The sequence below is a fragment of the Drosophila grimshawi genome, unplaced genomic scaffold, assembly GCF_018153295.1.
Source record: "Drosophila grimshawi isolate 15287-2541.00 unplaced genomic scaffold, ASM1815329v1 contig_311, whole genome shotgun sequence".
NCBI lineage: Eukaryota > Metazoa > Arthropoda > Insecta > Diptera > Drosophilidae > Drosophila > Drosophila grimshawi.
The window spans coordinates 16,760,399-16,779,468 of NW_025063098.1; the positions used below are offsets into that span (position 1 = coordinate 16,760,399).

The following is a 19,070-nucleotide window of genomic DNA, read 5'->3' on the forward strand; positions in this document are numbered from 1 at the left end:
TCAATCCAAGTGTGCTTACAGTCATTATAAATGCGTTTCTGTACTATCGCGCTGTTGAATCAATTTCCCGACCTTATCGCTTTATTTGTAATTTGTAGTTAATTCTAGTTTCATGGCGCCATACCTCATATTTATTGTATATGAGTTGCTTTGCCATCTGACTCTTGATATGTGTTTGCACACCTTTGCACAAAACGCTGATAACTTTAATGGAAACAATATTCTAAGGGGTAGAAAAAAAAAACCAATAACGCTATCAGTTCGAAAGGAAAGCGATAAGCACGTCGCCTTTGGCCCGCAAACCTTGACCAACTAAATTGGAGGCCACAACTGTTGAATCAGCTGTGCGATCAAGCGACGATCCATCTATATAAGGCAACAAATCAGGCCAGTGTTCAGTTCTCAGTTATAAAGGCTTTCGGACTTTCTGGCCATACAATAACAACGACAACAGCAAGAACAATCAGCAAACGCCAAATTGCTGGCGAACTTGGTCGATTATCAATTGGAAAGTCGACGAGGTAACCGCAACAGCCTCAATAAACGGGGCGTGGCTCTGGGCATGATTTCTGTAGATAATTGGAAAATCATTTTAGAAGCTCCTCGAACAGAGCTTGACCAATTGCTCCACGCTACAAGGTCCACACTCATCATCTGCAAACTGTAAACTGGAAATTCGTTTGGATTTGTGCTGGGTTGTTAAAAAAAATTACTATACCCTTGCATTGTTTTTTTTTGTAATATTTAAACAAGGTATATAGATTCTGTTAGTGAGGTAAGTCATCTATCTTCTATATCATTATTTGTGTCACAGTTTGAAAAGAAAATCTAATGAAATTTATGATTTATCCGGTCGTATATTGAGCGTTTTTATAGCTGAATTGACCAGTTACAAGCTTTTAAGTTTTCAAGGGTATTCACTCTTTGGCAACACTATATATACATATAACTGTTCTTTCAAGTTGTTATTGTTGTTGCGGTTGCTGGTTGCGCATGAATCAGTTTTTGTTTTGTTTTGCTGTGTGCTTTGTGCGTTTGCTTTTGAAAGGTAACTAAACTATGTACACACAGCCATGTACAGTTAAAGGGCAAAGCAGAGGGAGCTCAACATCGCACATAGAGTCGACAGGGATGGGTGATGAAAGGGGGAGAGAATTGGAGCGACGATTCAGTCTTTGACTCTCTGCTGCTGCTGTCCGATTTTTATGACGTTTGCACTTAACCCCCAAACCAACACACACAGTTGGCACAGTTATTATTTTGGTGAGCTTTCGCATTTGAGCGGAAGTTTGCCAGTTTGAGGGGGCGACGGCAGCAGGATGTGCAGTCAAGCGAGAACTATCCAATTGTATGGAAAAACTTTACACAGAGAAAAAAGAGTAGACTCAACATATATTTCGACTAATTTCAACACAAATCATTTGATCTCAAAGCACGTTTTGTATTCACTTCGTAATTGATCAATTACTTAAAATATAATAGATTTTAGTTTTTCAATTCGTAAAAATACTCTTAATTTCGCTCTGTGCACTTGCCGTATTGTGCCGTTTATTCTGACAGTTGTGCCCTTAATGGTAAGTTTTTGTTGTTGTTACCGCTTGAATGCATCGTCAGCGGATATTGGCGGCAGTAGTAGCAGCAGCATCGAATGCAACTCAAGTTGCAGCCCCAACGCACCCAGTGGAGCCTCCAAATTACAGCAAAAGGTGACTTATTGGCTGTGCACTGAGCTAAGACACATTGCGTGACGTCACTAGTTGCAATAATTGGGGGGCGAAAAAAAAACTAGTTAAAAACCTGCGCAATTAAATTGAAATTAACTATTCAGCTGTCTCTTTAATTATAGCCGATTGCCTAAGCTGCAATAAATCAAATAAATAAGCACTCGTTTTTTTTCTGGGTATTCTTAGAGTAAATTCATTTGTGAACCTTAAAGCCATAAGAAGCTTACAAAGTCTTTATCAATCCATTTTTTTTTTACCATTAACTTGTGTTTATTTAAAGAGCTCCCTCATCCTTAACACATTGATATTTTCAAAATCTATAAAGTCGGATTGATCTTGAAATACTATTAGAGTTGATAATTTTGGAAAAAGTTTGCTGATATACCCTTCCATTCTTGCAATTTGCAGTCTTCGACAAGCACTTTTACTTAATACATAAGCCAATTTACTGTGAACACAAATACAAATACATATTTTTTGTGTGGCTAAGCAAAAGTATTATTTACAGTTGTTGAAATGAGGGGTGGGTGACTTGGGGTGCGGAGATAAATAGCCGTCACTGGTTCATGGCCAACTCGTGCGCCTAATGGCTGCAAACGTAAGCACACACAGTAATTACAATAGCAACAACCACAAACAGCAACAATAATCACATTGTGCAGTGCCGAAATGGAATCTGGCCAATGAATCAGTGAGCCAGCTCCAGAAATGGGCCAACACACGCCAACGCAACCAAAAAAAAATCTGCACACGCGATCCCCCAAATACATTGAATATATTCATTCAATCGCATGTGAGTGTATGCGTGAGTGTGTGTTTATTTTGTGTTTACTCGAATTTTGTGAGTGGTGGGCGTTGCTGTGGTGCCACGCCCACGCATCTGGTTCAATGCCTTTTATGGCCAAGTAGCTGACAATTTTATAGCCACCACATCAAAAAAAAAAAAACTTGTCTTTAGGCACTAGAAAAACTGAACAATTATCAACAGTTTTTATAAAAGATTAAAAAAAACTGAACTGTTGCCAGTGGCAAGGCGAATTGAATTAAGCTACTTGAGACGTTGCACGTGCCACAAAAAAGTAGAGATTATGAAACTAAATGAAACAAATACATACAAAATGTACTCAAATTTTATAAAAAGCAGCTTAAAAAACTACTGAATCAAGAGCGAAGAGTGCAAAATGTGGCAGAAATAGAGCTCTGTAAGTGGTATCAAGTTGCCAAAATTGATCTATATAGATGATGCATAAATCTCTAGAGATTTGAAGTTAGGTAGGTTTGTGAATCTGTTAAATTTGATTTAAGAAACTTTTCAACAAGCAAGTTGAAATCTTATAAACTCGATTTTTAGTAGAAAAATGTTCAAGATTCAAGTAAATTAAATTGATGATATGATAAGTTAAGAAAATAAGTCAAGAAGAACGTTTCAGCTAAAGACAAAATCCCCATTACAAAATTTGCGAATTTGGAAAAAGGTTTCCAAAAAGTATATATAAAGAAAATGTATGGGAAATATATCTTTTTTATCTAACCGTAAAATGTGGTGCAACATGGCGAATGAGTAATATGCGTTTCTATTCTAAAACACAAAACAACTATGAAATGAACAGCGGCATTTGTTGCGTAAATTGCAAATGGCAAAAGTAAAGCAATTGTGTCAATCACTTGAACAAGAAGAAGAAGAAGCAGAAGGCGTCAACAGCAATGAACAAAAGTTCTAAAAAGCGATAGAGTGAGAAATCAGTGGAGAGAGAGAGAGAGAGAGAGCGGAATGCAAATTATCGATAGCGATAACAAGCAAAAAGAAAAAGTTTGCTTACTTTTTAGCTTATGTAACGTTATCTGCGGCTAATTTCAGTCAAATGAAATGCTGGGATAAATTGGTAATTTCATGCGCAGGCAATTGAATAATTTTGTAGCAACGTCAATCAGTCAATCACTCCAACACGCACTGTAGCAACCGTGCATGTGCCAAGAAAGTTCACTGAACGCGGATCGAATATTTGACCCAAAAACGCAAAAAGTTGTTGGAAAATTAAATTTTGTGTGCGCTTCAGAGCGATGTCTATGTGATTGATACATATATTCTGTCAACTGGCTGACAGCAACTACAATAATAATAATAATAACAATAATGCGAGCGATAATAATAATCAAGCTGATTGCTTGTCAGCTGACAGCGGTCAACGCTACATGAAATAATATGTATCGCTTACAATTTACGCGCTTAAGCGAACTGAAAATAGAAGATACATTTATGCAGGTCAAAGCGTTCTGCAACTGAAGCACAATTGAAAGCAATAGCAGCCGAGTCGAGTCATTACATTATTGCCTGGTAGTAGCTCTATCAAAATGATATACTTGCCGTCAATTGAGTAATTTTTAATGACTGCGGTCATATTCAACACAGGGTTGCATTTGCAATATTAAAACATGTTTTTAAAATTTAGGAAAAATAAAATTGTACATATAGAAATTAGGTATGTCAAACATAATATAATCTTTTTGAATGTAGTTAATCTAATTGCATCTCAATTAAAAATAATTATGAAACAAACTTCGCGGTATAATTATAGTACCCTCTACAAGGGTAAATATAAATATTATGTATTTATTTCAATATTTATTTTATATACAAATTATCTATGTTGCAGTATCTAGCATACTGTTATCAAGCGCATTTTATTATTATCTATTTTTTTAATCTTTTGTTATCTAAGTGAGTTAGTATTTGTATACAAATTTAGAAACATATTTTGATTAAGTAACTATTTATATTTATCAAAAGACGTAATAATGTAAAAAGAATTGAAGTATTTTACTTGTGAAACTATGGGAAACTTTAAATAAATATCGATACTTTTTATATTTATCGATAATTTAAATATAATCGCTGTTGAAGTTGATGAAAACTTTATTAAATTCAACATTCAATTTTGAGATGCAGGATATATGCAAGTCTAGCACTTTTCTATCGATTGTGCACATTCCTTTTATATCGTTGTATGCTACTTTAATGTTAACTGTGGCACTTCCTTGAAGTTTATGGCGTGTGTTGCATGTTGTATGCTGATGCATGCCACAACTGCATCAGGCATATCCAAAGCCGCCAACCAAACTGAAACTACACATACACACGCACATATGTATGGTGTAGTCTGTCAGTCAGTCTGTCTGTCTGTCGCCCCACATAGATGTACGGGGTACATATATCATTAGATATCTATTGTAAAGCATTTTGCTGGCCTCGTCGCGTTTTTCATTTCTCCTCTGGCGGCTGACTGACTGAATGACTGTCTGACTGGCGTGTGCTCACTCAATTAGCGCCCAGAGGACCGAAACCGAAAGCATAAAACAGAAAAAACAGAAAACAGCAGCAGAAACTCTTTTCTGCCTGTTGCCAGTGGGCCGAGGATTGTGCAAATATTTGCCACAAACTAACTGCAAATAAAATTGTCTTACACACAAAAGTACAAACATTTTCTTCAACAGCAGCAACAACTACAACATTACCATTGTTGCAGCTCTTTACTTCTGTCATTAAACAGATTTCAGGGGGGGTGGGAAAATTGTTTAAAAATATGCCTCCTAGCATTGCCATCGGCGTTGCTCTCTGCAATGAAAATGCCAACAAATAAAAAAAAAAAATTTGTATAAATAGAAATTAAATAAAAATACTTTTGGTTTTCATTTGAGTGCACTTTATATTGTTGTTGGTCTGGTTTTGGTTAAATTTACTTTCAATTCGAAAAGTACGAAAACGTATTATGGTTCATGGCAGTACGAATTAAATAGATTGATCACTTAATTCTACAATTTGTTTAAAATAAAAGCTGATCAAATATGCAATTTCGAACATGACAAGCACGGACTGATTCAATGCTCAACCTAATCACTGAAACAGGTCCACAATAAACAAATTACAATAACAGCAAACACAAAAGTCAGTTCATACCATATGTAAAAATCACAATAATTGATATCATAATTATTTTGATTGACATAAGAAAAAGTATTCCTTAAAACGGCCAATGAAATTTAGAATATATTTCTTAATGTACGTTACTTATATCTAATCTCCTTTCAAATTTGTCTTGACTATTTCACAATATAAACATATTAGTCATGCGATCAGCTAATCAATGTCAAATCTATAAAAACCATTGACAGCAATAATTGTTCGATTAATGAGCAATAACAACAAGCGCAATTAACATTCGCATAGATATATTTATAAAATTGTACATTGATGCACTTATAGATACTTGTAATATTACTCATACGACCCGTTTGGCAGTGATGTTTGAGTTGTGAGCAAAACGCAGCGTTAAACGTCGATAACGAGCTGAACAACTGCCCATATATATATATATATATATATTTGTGTGTGTATCTGTGTGTTCATGTGTGCCTGTATCTGCAATTAAAGAACAATTATGATTTGCGTTGGCAAATATTTGCAGCATGTGAGCAACTCTTAAATGAGGCGTTCAATGCAGCCAACGTTTCACTTTCATTACGCACACACAATACACACAGACGCACAATTTACGCACTTGGCCAAGTCATAAAAACCAGTCCGCAAATACCACATTCACCGTTGCACCAGCTGTAAAAGATTCTGCTGCTTGTGTTGCTAATGCGTTTGAAAGTGAAATTTGCGTTTAAGGAATAACATTTGTTTGCCATTTATCTTGGTGACGACCAGTTTGTGTACCATCCGACGCATTCAAGTGGTACTTCACTGAGGAGAACTACAAGCATCCAGACATATACATATATTCTCTGTCTGCGTTTATTTGTCAAACTCTGGCATATCAAATAAAGAGCAGTTGTTGCGCTTTGCCTGTCGCGATTTGGCTTTTGTTTGCTTTTTATACTCTATTTTCAAGCAATCTGTATTGTGATTTTGTCGCATTGAAAAAGACTCCTACAAACTTGTAAAGTAAAGAGGAATAAATTGATACATTCAGTGCCATATATGTTGTTCTCAAAGGCTCGGAATAAATAGAATAAAATTTGTTTCTGAAATTCTGAACAAGTTCGAAATGCTAAATTGAATTAAGAACCTAAGCTTTAACTTATTTACTAGGATGATTATTATTTTAAATACAGAAATGCTTGTAATGTAATTTTTTTTTTATTTTGTTCCTAATAAGCATTTGCTCAAAAGCATGTAATTCTGTTGTTTATTATGAAAGGGTATTATTTATTCGACACCCGTCATAAATACAATTTTGTTTTGTTTTTGTTCCCTTTTTGCCCATTGCAATTCTCGATAAATAATGTTTTGCTTTGGGTTTTTGCTATCGATGCCACAAGGCAGGCGTCGAATCCACTCGCGTTGCGACGTGGAGAGGCTGTTTGCCTTGCGGCATTTTCCATTGAAAACCGACAATACCAATTTGGTCGCTTGCTTTCCGGTCTATACATATATGTGTGAGTGTGTGTTTTGTCGCTTTCAGCCTTATTTGTAGTGTATATGTGCTTTGTTATGTTTCTTTGATCGGGCAGCTACTCGCTTTGATGTGTGTCTCATTAAAGCGCACATTTTTCAAATACAACGTGACATTTTTCAAGGTTGCTTTTTTAGTCGTTGCATCCAACAACAGCAACAATAATAACATTCATCAAGATTGCTGACCAACACCAAAAGATTTGTCATGCGGGCAGGCGCATTATTAAATACTTTCACCTGCACACTAAGTGCTTATGCAGATATGTACATATATTTTTTATTTATTTATTTACAAATATGTAATATATATATGCATATATAAGGCATGGATTCATGGCCAACTCGCCCCAAAGCTGCCAAGAGCCAATGCACTAAAAATAGGCGCATTGCCTTTAGCAAGAGACAAACATTTTTAATAGTCGCTTTTCACGCACGGTCATTGAGCCGACGGGTAGTCCACCCTCCTCCCCCAGCTCTCTTCATGAGGCTCTTTACACCTGCCAGAAGAAGACATGAAGACATCAAAGCAACAGCAACAGCAACCTCAGCTGGGCTGTTTCTCCGTTAACATTTCGACTTTAACACCTCGAGAGGCCTTGTCGCCTTTTTGGGGTCGGCCAAGTAAATCATCAGTCGATGCGACGACTTTCTCACAACTCTATCAATTACACAGAAAGAAAAGTCAATTAAGAAAAATCTGCTTAAGACGTTTTGTTAATGGATTTTTGCAATTTTTTGAAATTGGTTTCCATGTTTAGAATAAGTTAATGAAGAAAATCTGCTCAAGTCTAAAATTGTGTGGAAAATCGTATTTAAGAGTCTGTTAATCATATATTTAGCTAATTATTTGTCGTTTTCTTTTACACTTTTGCAAAAATTTGAAAGAGGTTTCTTCTTCATGTCATTAAGTAATTAACTTTTGGTTTTTGTTTATTTTAAATCCTGTTTAAGCTAACTTTATTTTTATTTTGTGTGGCTTGCAATTAGGGAGAGTTAAATTTTACACACCATAACTTCGTCAAAACTTTTCAGATATTTACGAGCAATGCCATTACGATTATGATTGGAGCTTTAGAAGAAAAAAAAGTCAATAAAATATTTAAATATCTCTGAGACACGTGGAGAGTCGGAATAAGAAAGATCTTGTAATTCTTGCGGCTGTAGTTTATTTCATTTTATGGATAATGTAATGCATTTACATAATATCGATAAAAATCGATTACCGATAACAGTAAAATCTAATATTTTCAATATACTTGGAATATACTGGAATACTGGAATATACTTTTACATAACATTGAACAATTGTACAAATTAAATTATTATCAGATCAAAAGTGTATAAGGGTATCTTATGTTCATCAGCTAAAGTTTTGAATATTTGTATTCAATTTAATTGGAATGCAATTTTCTGCAATCTGTATAGTATGTATCTTTTTGAACACATCTTTGAGATATTATTTTTGAACAATTTCTAACACAAGATTTTCGTTCGATCAAGACAACTTAGGAAACATTTCCACATTTTTTTTTTTTATTTAAACATGCATTTCCCTTTTTTTCTTGGTATTTTTAAACAGCAGCGCACTTTTGCGTTTGATATGCAGGCATGTGTTTATTTTCGAGCATTTGTTGTTTTGTTTGTTTGACTTGACTTGCTTGTGTATCTTTGAGATACAAAGTATTTGGTGTGTTGAAACTGCAATAAAATGTTGACTCTCGATGCTTTGGCTTTTTTGACATGGGAGGTGCAGGGCGTTGGCTGCATTCATCCATCTACATATCTATCCATGAACCCCACATTGAAAGTGCAATCAAGTCGAGGTAGTCTGCAGTTAGGTCTTTGTTTGTGGCTGGGGTTGGGACACAACGTCAATGACTGCTGGCAGCGCTAATTGCATTTATCGCTGCTTAGATGTTAATTATGACAGCGCAGAGTGCACATTGTATAATAAACGTTGCACACACAATCACCAACACACACACACACACACACACACACTGAGATACATGTGTAGCTAGTTGTAGATTCATAGATGACTCGGCTGATTAAGCAGGAGCCGCCGCTCGCAGCGAGGTCAATGCTATTGTAGCGGCAATGATATAAGAGTTGATTAACAACCCCGCGCAGCCCACACGCTTATGCAGTTGACTTTTGATTGTAATAAAATGTTTAACTTGCAACAAGGCCCAAAAAAACGAAAAAAAAAAATGCTGTCAAGTAAGACAAACCTACAGATGGAGGCAGTCATTAGCTGTTTTTCTTTTCCATGCTTTGCAGCTCTTATATCAAACCGTTCACAATTTACCTCTGAGAACAGAACTTCTATAAACTAGGAAAAAACATGAGTGTGACGATCTACTGGGTTTCAAGACAGTGCGGAATAAAGTTGCTGACTCCCTAGCCTGCAATAGAGCTTGACCATCTCTTTGTGATTCCTGACTGATTTTATGTTCTTCGGCAAGGCTATGCCAATCATATTAAGCGACTTTCGCAGCCAGACAGAAAGAAACTGCTAGGCACCAGCATTTTGCAGCAAGCATCTACTGAGACTCGTTCATTACGGGGCTCTGAGACCCGAAAAATCATGGCATTTGCGCACATAATAGGGCCGGACCAGGAATCAGAATATCAACACAAAAATTGCTTAAATAATATCTCACCAAGAGTTTTATTCCTCCATGCTTTTATGGTTAAGTTGACTCCCCAATCTCGGTGTTCTGTTTTTGTCTTTTTAACCTTTTCTGCTTATATATTTTGCAGCCCTCATAACATTTTTCAATTAATTACATATCGCAAAAGTATTCCTCACGATTTCTTCATCTTTACGTTTTGTTATGCCTGCCGCGAACTCATTCTATTTATTTCATGTTTAATCTTTGACCCATTTAGCTTATAGTCTTTCCTAAGCTTATGCTTATGTAATTCAAAGCCATTACCTCGAGGTCACAGTGCACAGTATGAATGATTATTATGGTGTTATATTAAATATGGACTATGAAAAATAAGTACTTACTGTTATGAAATAAATCTAACTGAATGTGACTTTTAGGTTTTTGAAATTACGCTGCGATTTAATATTGATTTTATGGCATAGTTATAAAGTAATCTGTAATCTTAAGAGTTTCAAAACCCTTAAAGTAACTCTCGCACATACCAAATTTGAATTTGCCGGCGTTTATATCATAGGAAGTGAAGCTCTCCACTTTGTGCATATTAATGGTCTTGGTTTTGTTTTGTTTTGACTTCGTTCGTTGGTTTTGTGTATCATCTAAAATGGTGTCTAAGGTTACACTTGCTGCAACATGCCCACGTCTAAGGCCTGAGGTTAAAAACCGAGGCCTCCACACAAAATGTGTGCCTCTTTAGCGCGATTCCATTGATACAAATATAAATGAACATATAAATATCTTTCTTAACCGCATAAATATAATGGGCAACATTAAACAAGACGACAGCTTGATGATGCTCTTATCTCAATTATTCGTGCCGGCTTATGCACAGTTTGTACAAATTGGGTTCGTGTCTGTGCAGTTTCTTTTGTTTTTCCATTTTATGACTACTGGTAGAAAATATGACTGGCTTGCAACTGGCGCTTGAATAAATCTAAGCTAGCGTATAAATCTAGTAAAAGCTTGTAATATGCATGCATTAGTCAAAGATTCATAGATATGAGGTGAAAAATGTTCATTAGATAAGCATTATCTACCAACTTGACTATGCCTCATTCAGTGTTTCTATATACACATAGTAATGAATATAGAATGTTATGGCAACTACATGACAACTACGAAAATCATTGACCAATGTTTTTTATAATATCGAAGTTCGTAAGTAGGATATTATTATTAAAAAAGTTGAGTTCATAAAATTCTAGAACTAGATAGTCAGATAGTGAGAATTTAACTTCTTGAGAATTACTTTCAATGCAATACTTAATCAATACTTAATTTCAAGAATATAGGTTCTTTTTCATGTAAATGCACTATCGATATTCGAATCAGCATTAATTTATACTAATCCAAAGAATTTTTAAGAAATTATTTTACAAAACGTTTGGAATTTAGAACAGACATTTTTTTAGAGTGTACATGCGCATAAAATAGCACCCTATAAGATTTTAATTTAGATTGTTGGCACCTTTTCGCCAATAGATAAATAAATAAATGTCAAGCTCTACACCCATTATTATATCATCATCCGACAGCATCAATTTATTTACCTACAAATTTGCATACCATTCAAATTTATTACACATATATTAAGTTATTTCCCTTTCTCATATTTTTCGTAAAGAAACAAATTCTTTTGCATAAATATTCAACTTCAATAATAATGTTTGCTATCTCAGCTGCTGATTTTTTTCTTTCTTGGGTGTGGTTCAGGTCAGTACCCGTTTAATGCATAGAATTCAATTTGTTGCTGTTTATTAGGCCAAAAATAATAAGACAACAACAAGAGAATAGCAACGACGAGAACGAGAATTATGGCTGCGAGCATCAACAACAACAACAGCAACAAGTTACGAACAGCAAGCTCAAAGAGCAAAGCAAACATGTTTTTTGTTAGTAGAGGAAAGTCGTTGGTGCAAGTGAAAGCGCCGAAGCTAACGCTGACGTCGCGACGAGGCCGCAGCCGCAGCCGACGTCAACGTCGACCGTTAAAGTCCCGACCAACAATGGAAGCCAGTTTCAAGTTTTCCTTAAGGCATCCTCTGAACGCTGGCGGCGACTTGCAATCATATTTCACTCCCTCCTGCACTTGTCGTCTTTGCTGTTGTTGTTGTTATTATTGCAGTTGCTTTGTTGTTGCTGCAGTTGGCTATAAAAATAACTGAACACTTGCCATTGCACACTTGGCCAACATTGGCAACTTGACGTTTACTGTAAGCGGCAGCAAACGAGTTGGTGCTGTTGATGTTGCTTGCCCAAAAACTACTAAATAAACATTCATCAAAATATTTAAACATTTTCATAAAAAATGTACGAAATAAATTTCTTTAAAATAGAAAATTAGTAACTTAATCGTGAATCCTTAGCATTTTTGAATACATAATTTTCAATAATACTTTCTGATTTCAACATATTTCTTAAGAGTTGAACATTTAAAATTTTTATTTTGATTTTGTACATTTATACATAAATGTACCCTAAAAAAAAATATGTTGAGTTTTTCTTAGTGTACTCACTGACTCTTTTTGCATTGGGCTAACCATTTTATGCATTCATCGACACTCGTTTTTCTACACAAAAGGGGTAAAAGATTTAATTTCATTGACTCGCAACGGCAGCCAAAAAGTGCCAAAAATGGCAAAATAAAACAACAACAAATACAAAACGCGATAGTTATTTCCATTGTTTTTATTATTGGCTATCGTGTGCCACAAGGATCCGCATGGTTTTATCAATAGGCTTGCAGCATTTTTTGGAACGTATAACTATAAATTCGCTCAACGTATTTTGCGTGATATTTTATAACATATGGGTTTAGTAAAAGAAAGCCATTCACATTTGTATGACATATGGGTTTTCAAAAAAAGCCATTCACATTTTGGCTTAAGAAATGACCAAATGTTTTTTAAAGCCAATTTGTAACGATATATAACTAGATGTAAGACAGATGTGGAAACTATTTTCCTGTCTCGTAGTTTTTGAACACCATGAAAAGCCTCAATTTCAGAAAAACATGAAAGTAATCTTGACCATTGTTTCCACTCACTGCGTTTATTATTATTTATTAAAAAAAATTACGACTGCACTGACTTATGAGTCCTTTATGAATAGACTGATTTCCCATTAGGCACATATCTTTTCTACACCCAGAAACTATTGAGATTTGTTAAAAAGGGTAAATTGAAGTTGTGCAATGAACATAAAGTATATTTTTGATCATGATCAATCTGTCTTCCTCTTCGGACTATATAGACTATGAATGCTAGAGAATTAAGAGTTTGAATGTTCTTGTTTATCATACACAGATTAAAGTTATTTAATTTGTCGATAACTTGTATTGATACAAATCGATTTCCGATAACAATAAAAACCACAATCTTAGAAATATGACTTTTGAATCGAAATTGTTTATACCTTGACATAATATTGATCATCTGTAATTTGATCAAGATCGATAGAAATGAACACGAAACGTTTTATTGTAAACTGTATATTCTAACGACATCAAAACCTTATAAGAGTAGTTAGAGAATTTAGTAGTCGATCATCTAGAAACAAATGTTGCTTATGTTACTTACGGTAGTTTTCATTGTCTGGCTGGCTGATGTTGGCCACGTGATTTTGCGCCTAGGTTCAGTTTTTTAACTTGGCCAAGTTGCTGCATTATGCACCTTTTTGAACGTCAGTTGTTGTTGTTGCTGTCAATGCTTGCTGTCTAGTCTTATAGCCTTATCCATCGCTGACTTTAATGCCATTTTCGTGCCGGCAACGGCTTGTACAACAAATTTTGTTTAGCTTTTTGTGCTGCAATTCTTGTTGTTGTTGTAGTTTTTTTTTTTTTTTTGTTGGCACTGCATGCACAGTGCGCTTTTATGCTTAATGCACAGCGTCTGTGAATTGTACAATACAAATAACTTGAGCAACAATAAAATCATTTGGTAATTACGTTTTATGGGAAGTTGTCACAGGTGAAGATGCGTATTAAGTTATTTCTCCTGAAGTAAAATTCCAACTGCCATCATTCAAAGAAACTCGCACAGGTGAATGCCTCTTTCACACCATCTAGTTTCACTAGTAACGAACTGAGTATTTGCACTATAAAGTTTAAGATGGCGAGCTGAGGCATATTGCGATTACCAATTATTACACAAAATACAGAAATAAAAAATCACCTCAATCAACAAACCCACACAAATGAAAAAACAATTATTTTATGCACACTCGAAGAATAAATGTTTTGAAATTAGCTTGAAGCAATCTACAGCTTATCACTACGATATAAACTTTTTTCTTAATAAGTATGAATCAAAACAATTTTGCGCTTAAACATGTCCGGCTTACAAAGTTGGTTCATTTCGACAATTTCAAAATATGATTTGTTTTTTTTTTTCAGTGTACATAATTGTTGTACATAGTTTCTCGATAATACGAGTTTTGTCAATCAACCCACGCGACTTCCATAAAGCTGGAATGACCGAAAGCGGAAAGACCTTTAAAAGTTGATTGCTTATTTGTGTGCCACGTCTGATTTTGGTTAATTTGACATACATAAATCTCTAATTGGCCTTAACATTGAAATATGCCATACATTTGTTGGTTTTGCATACCATAATTAAACATTAACTAATTTATGTTTACATTTTCTCATTTCTTACAGTTAATGCTGCATGTACTTATGACAGATCTACAAGCTAACGCCTTCGACTGAGAGAGACTGAGTGAAGTAAGTAGAGCTCGGAGCATCGATTTATGGCCCACACACAACAGATATTCCATATGCAAGACCATTTTGCAGCATTAGTCTGTAAATTTATGCAAATTGTTATTAAATTTGCAAGTCAGCAACAACAACAACAATAATCAACTTTGTATGACCCGAATCCGAATTGTAAATGGAACAGAGCCGGTTGCGCCCCCAACAACTGCTCAGCGCTCATACACTGGGAGAACAAATAAAGTTTCTCAATTGAAAATACTACATTTGGACTTAATACTTCGATATCAGACCACTATATCAAATAGTTTTTTTTTCATAGGCACAATTGTCTTTTTTAGATATATTGTGAAATTTAGATGTTGACAGCTTAACCCCTGTTTGAAAGTGTATGTAATCTTCTGCTTGTTTAAGATAGCTTTTCTGACTTGTTTTGAGCTCACTTTGGAAAATTCGCTCTAATATTAACTTGGATTTTCTTAAATTGCAAATACTGTGTGCGAAGTCAGTGCAATTTAATTTAAATACCTACATTTTTCTCTCTGTGCAAGCATGTTGTGCAGGCGGAGCATAAATTGTATTTAAATGTAGGTGCACATAATAATAGAGCGTATCCCTTAGCCGGAAATCGGAACGTGAAACTTTTGTGTAGAGTAACTTTCACAGCATGACAGCATTCGACTGCTGTGCAAATGATGTCAGCAATTTCGTAAGGACATTTAATACATGGAAATCCTATGATAGTCAGTCTCTGTGGAAAACAGGGATGCTGAGTGCGGAAAGGGTTGAGCAGCGTTTCTGATGTCATTTTGTGGCCAGTTATCAACACAGTAAATTGATTTTGCATTTAATTCGATTTCTCTGTATGTCCTCAACACACTGAAAATCAATTAAAATGTCATTTAATATTGTATGTATATATAAATATATATAAAAAAAAAAGGAATGTGAACGTGGCGTTTCACAAATATTCTTTCTCTGTTTATGCCCATTTTTATAAATATATATTTCTTACAAATTGGTAGTTAATTCGAGAAACTTTGAGTATGCGTTTGAAGCCAATATGAAGAGAATGTCAGTTTGGCCCATTCCCAACATTCCTTCCCCTATTTTCCGAAGTTTCAGACAACAGCTGTATAAAGTCATGTATGGAATTTTCTTCCGCTGGGGACTTACATTTTTTATTAACATCGTCTTATTCTTTAGTTAGCACAGCATCTTGTTAGTTTAAGTGATCGTTGCCATATCTGCAAGGGTATTCAATCTTCATAAGATATCACTTATTGCTAGTTTTATAGTCTGGCTGCCAAATGTTTGACTGTGAGCTTTTATATATTTGTTATGTGGCCACCGCATCGTTTGCTGACCCAATTTTCCTCTTAGCATCTATTAATAGCGATTCTGCAAATGAAACGTTTTAAGCATATTGTTGTTTCAATGTTGCCTCAAATTACAATTTAACAACATGCTTTTGCATTTAAGTTTACTTTATTTTGACTATAAGTTCGGCGTGCTAAAACTTTGCGTGCAAACTTTACAAAACGTTCAAATTGTATGCGAATTGTGCCTTTTGTTTTCGCATAAACAAATAAATAACATTTAAGGCATATAACGCTTTGATTTGATTTATATTTCATAATCATATCTGATTTATTTGTAAATGTCTGTCGCCGTCAAATTAGATTTGTCAAGAAATTTATAACAATGGGTAATTATTTTGGCTCTCTACCAAAATAGGCGACGAGTTTCAACTAATCAAAATTTGTTTACATTAAAATTTCTTTTCCCTCAATTTTTGCTTGTCATCTTGTGCATCACACAAATTATTTTAATCCATACTGAAAAATACTGTCACGACAATATGTTTTGTCTATATATACATATATATATACATGTCGGTATTCGTATAGTATACATATATGTTTACTGATATACCCGCATAGCTACTGCGGCATTTCCGCATTGTGCCCCGAAACTGGTCAGTTTTTGTTTTTGTTTTGCTGCTTATTTTTGCTGTTGTTTTGCTTGTCATAAATCAATTTGTTGCACTTTGAACATTTTTGCGGCGAGTTTGCCGTCCAATTGGCGCAATTGGCTGCCAAAATTAGAAAACATTTGGCGCAAACAAATATTCGTGCAGCATGCGAACAAATCAATCAAGCATTTTCTGTGTTAGGCCCTACAAGATTTGTATGTTTGCTTTACGAATTACCCGTCTCTCGGGGATTTTAAAATCGTTTCGCTACGAAGAATCTTTCGGATCCGGCCAAATTCAACAAGCAAATAACATCTGCAAAATGATTTTGCGAGTTTTTGTATGTAAAAAAAAACTATTTGAATAAGCATTCTGATAATCAAGGGTTTATATGTAGATATAATCTATATATCAATGTGAAGTTATGATAGTCAATATTCTCTGTTCCAGTTAAGCAAGGGTAATGAATAAATCATGTTATTTAATAAATCTAAAATAAATTCAATTGTTTTCCTAATTTCCCAATAAAGAATCCAATATTCTCGGCGCCGCTTTGCAATAGCATTACACAATTTTCTCACTTTGAAACAAGTTAATCTTATCAATAGATATGTATTGATAGCATTTAATTAGTAATATGCCCCCTCATTTCAGATTCAGTTGCTACACACCCTTTTTCCCATGTGTTCCCATTTGGTTGAGGGACTTTAACAAACTTTTCACGTATTTCTCGCATATTTCTATCGCTGGATCTCACTTGCAAATGAAGCCAAAGAAATATATGTTAATTACGTGACTCACATGTCCAAATGAAGAGCCGATCTGCCATACGCATATCTATATATACATTGGACAATGTTAGAAAGTGTCTGGAACTACGGTACTCTGTTCCTTCACTTCACTTTCTTATCGGTCTGGCCCTGCCTGCCTGCCCGCTTGCCGCCTGTTCATAAATCACATTATCAGTTGGTTGTGCGTTTTTTGTGTGTTGATTATGGAAACATTTGTATTACGCGTTGTTTTTTTGTCTCGTAGATACAATATCTATATACCTATAATTAGAGTTCACAATATTTTGTTTGCCTTCTACGCCATTATTTCACTTTGTGCTTTTGTTCACCTGCCTCTAGGAAGTAGAGTGTCTTTATTTCTGTATCAATATATGAATGCGCTCTTTCATTATTCAAAAATTGCATAAAAAATGATCGTATTCATCGGAGATGTTTCATTTATAATCAGACGCCTTTTGAAGGCGCAACTTTAACGACAACAAATATTGTGAAAATAAATTGTGAAAAGTTTTGTGTGCCGGTGACAGAAAAACATTTGACAATTGTCAACGACACAGACGTGAAATAAAAAATAAAAAAAAACATCGAATATTCGTACAGGTAATCGGGACAAACACGAACAGCAGCGAATTTTCGAGCACAAATTATGAATGTTGCAAACAAAATATTTTTGGATATTAATAATTATGAAATTTGTTGGCAATTGGCCAAATTGATTTCGCGTGGTATTGTATTAATCATTTGCTCTGCTACACTCGGAGAATAACGATGTTTGAAAATTCAAGTGGAAGATAATTGGAATTAATAACGTTTTCTACTTCAAATTTTATGTGCTGAGTATGCAAAAAAAAACCTTGCAATTAGAATTTATATCTCTGTTCATTCAAGTTGCCCCAATACGTACATTTTAATACTTAAATTATTAAAAACAAAAATAGCAAAGCTTTTGCTGAGTGTACTCTCTAGAGAAATGGTTCGTGTAATTTATAAAACCTTGATCTTGTCCGGCAGCCATGTGCAACACTTCACATCTGCAAACCTGTCTATCTATCATTGGATTGTGTTCGTTGTGTGACGTCCGAAACAGATAAAATACAACCCTCAAATTTTTTTTGGAATTTTCTGCAATAGATGAGTCATCCGAACAACAATGCAAATAACAAAACGAGCATCCCTTTTATTACTAAGTAGGATTTATTTGCCTTGGCGACCGTCAATGCCTCATTCTTCCTGCCCCAACAAACAAAACATTACGCCGCCTCGGCTCTAAACAGATGTGCTCAAAATCGATAAGCATTTAACCTTCCAGTTACTTGTGACTTTAATTTCAATTTTCGTCATGTTAGCCATGTTGAGTTGTGTATGTTGGGCCAGCTCAATGAGCTCCCTAGTGACATAATATTCTCTGTTGCTGGCCGAATGTGTCACATGCCGCCTTTATTGGGGCAAGCTCAACAAACAATTTGTGGCAAACCAGAGAGAGTGAGAGAGCCAGCAAATAAAGAGGATGGGATCACCAGTGAGGGGAGAAAAACAACAAGCGCGTCAGAACGCCGCCAAACCCCAACCCTGCAAGTGGTTAATATATATAGTATATAATATATATGTAGGGCTAAGAGGGTATCTTGAGTCTGACAAACACTTAATCACACTCTCAAGTCAGCTTTTTCAACTTCGCCTCTTTTAAAGGTCAAACAATAAAAGTTAAAAGCTTAAGAAACTTATAAGCAGTGCAC

At 35.1% G+C, this 19,070-nt stretch overlaps 1 protein-coding gene across 8 annotated transcripts in view; it reads left to right on the forward strand.

Annotated features, from left to right (window-relative positions):
- The first annotated feature begins 14,505 nt into the window (after window positions 1-14,505).
- Window positions 14,506-19,070, forward strand: part of LOC6567609 (F-actin-monooxygenase Mical) — a 30,131-nt gene continuing 25,566 nt past the window's right edge. For all 8 annotated transcript variants that reach the window (XM_032739946.2, XM_032739939.2, XM_032739940.2 and 5 more), the window contains exon 1: window positions 14,506-14,577. The gene's annotated coding sequence lies outside the window, so the exon portion shown is untranslated. The remainder of the gene's footprint in view (window positions 14,578-19,070) is intronic.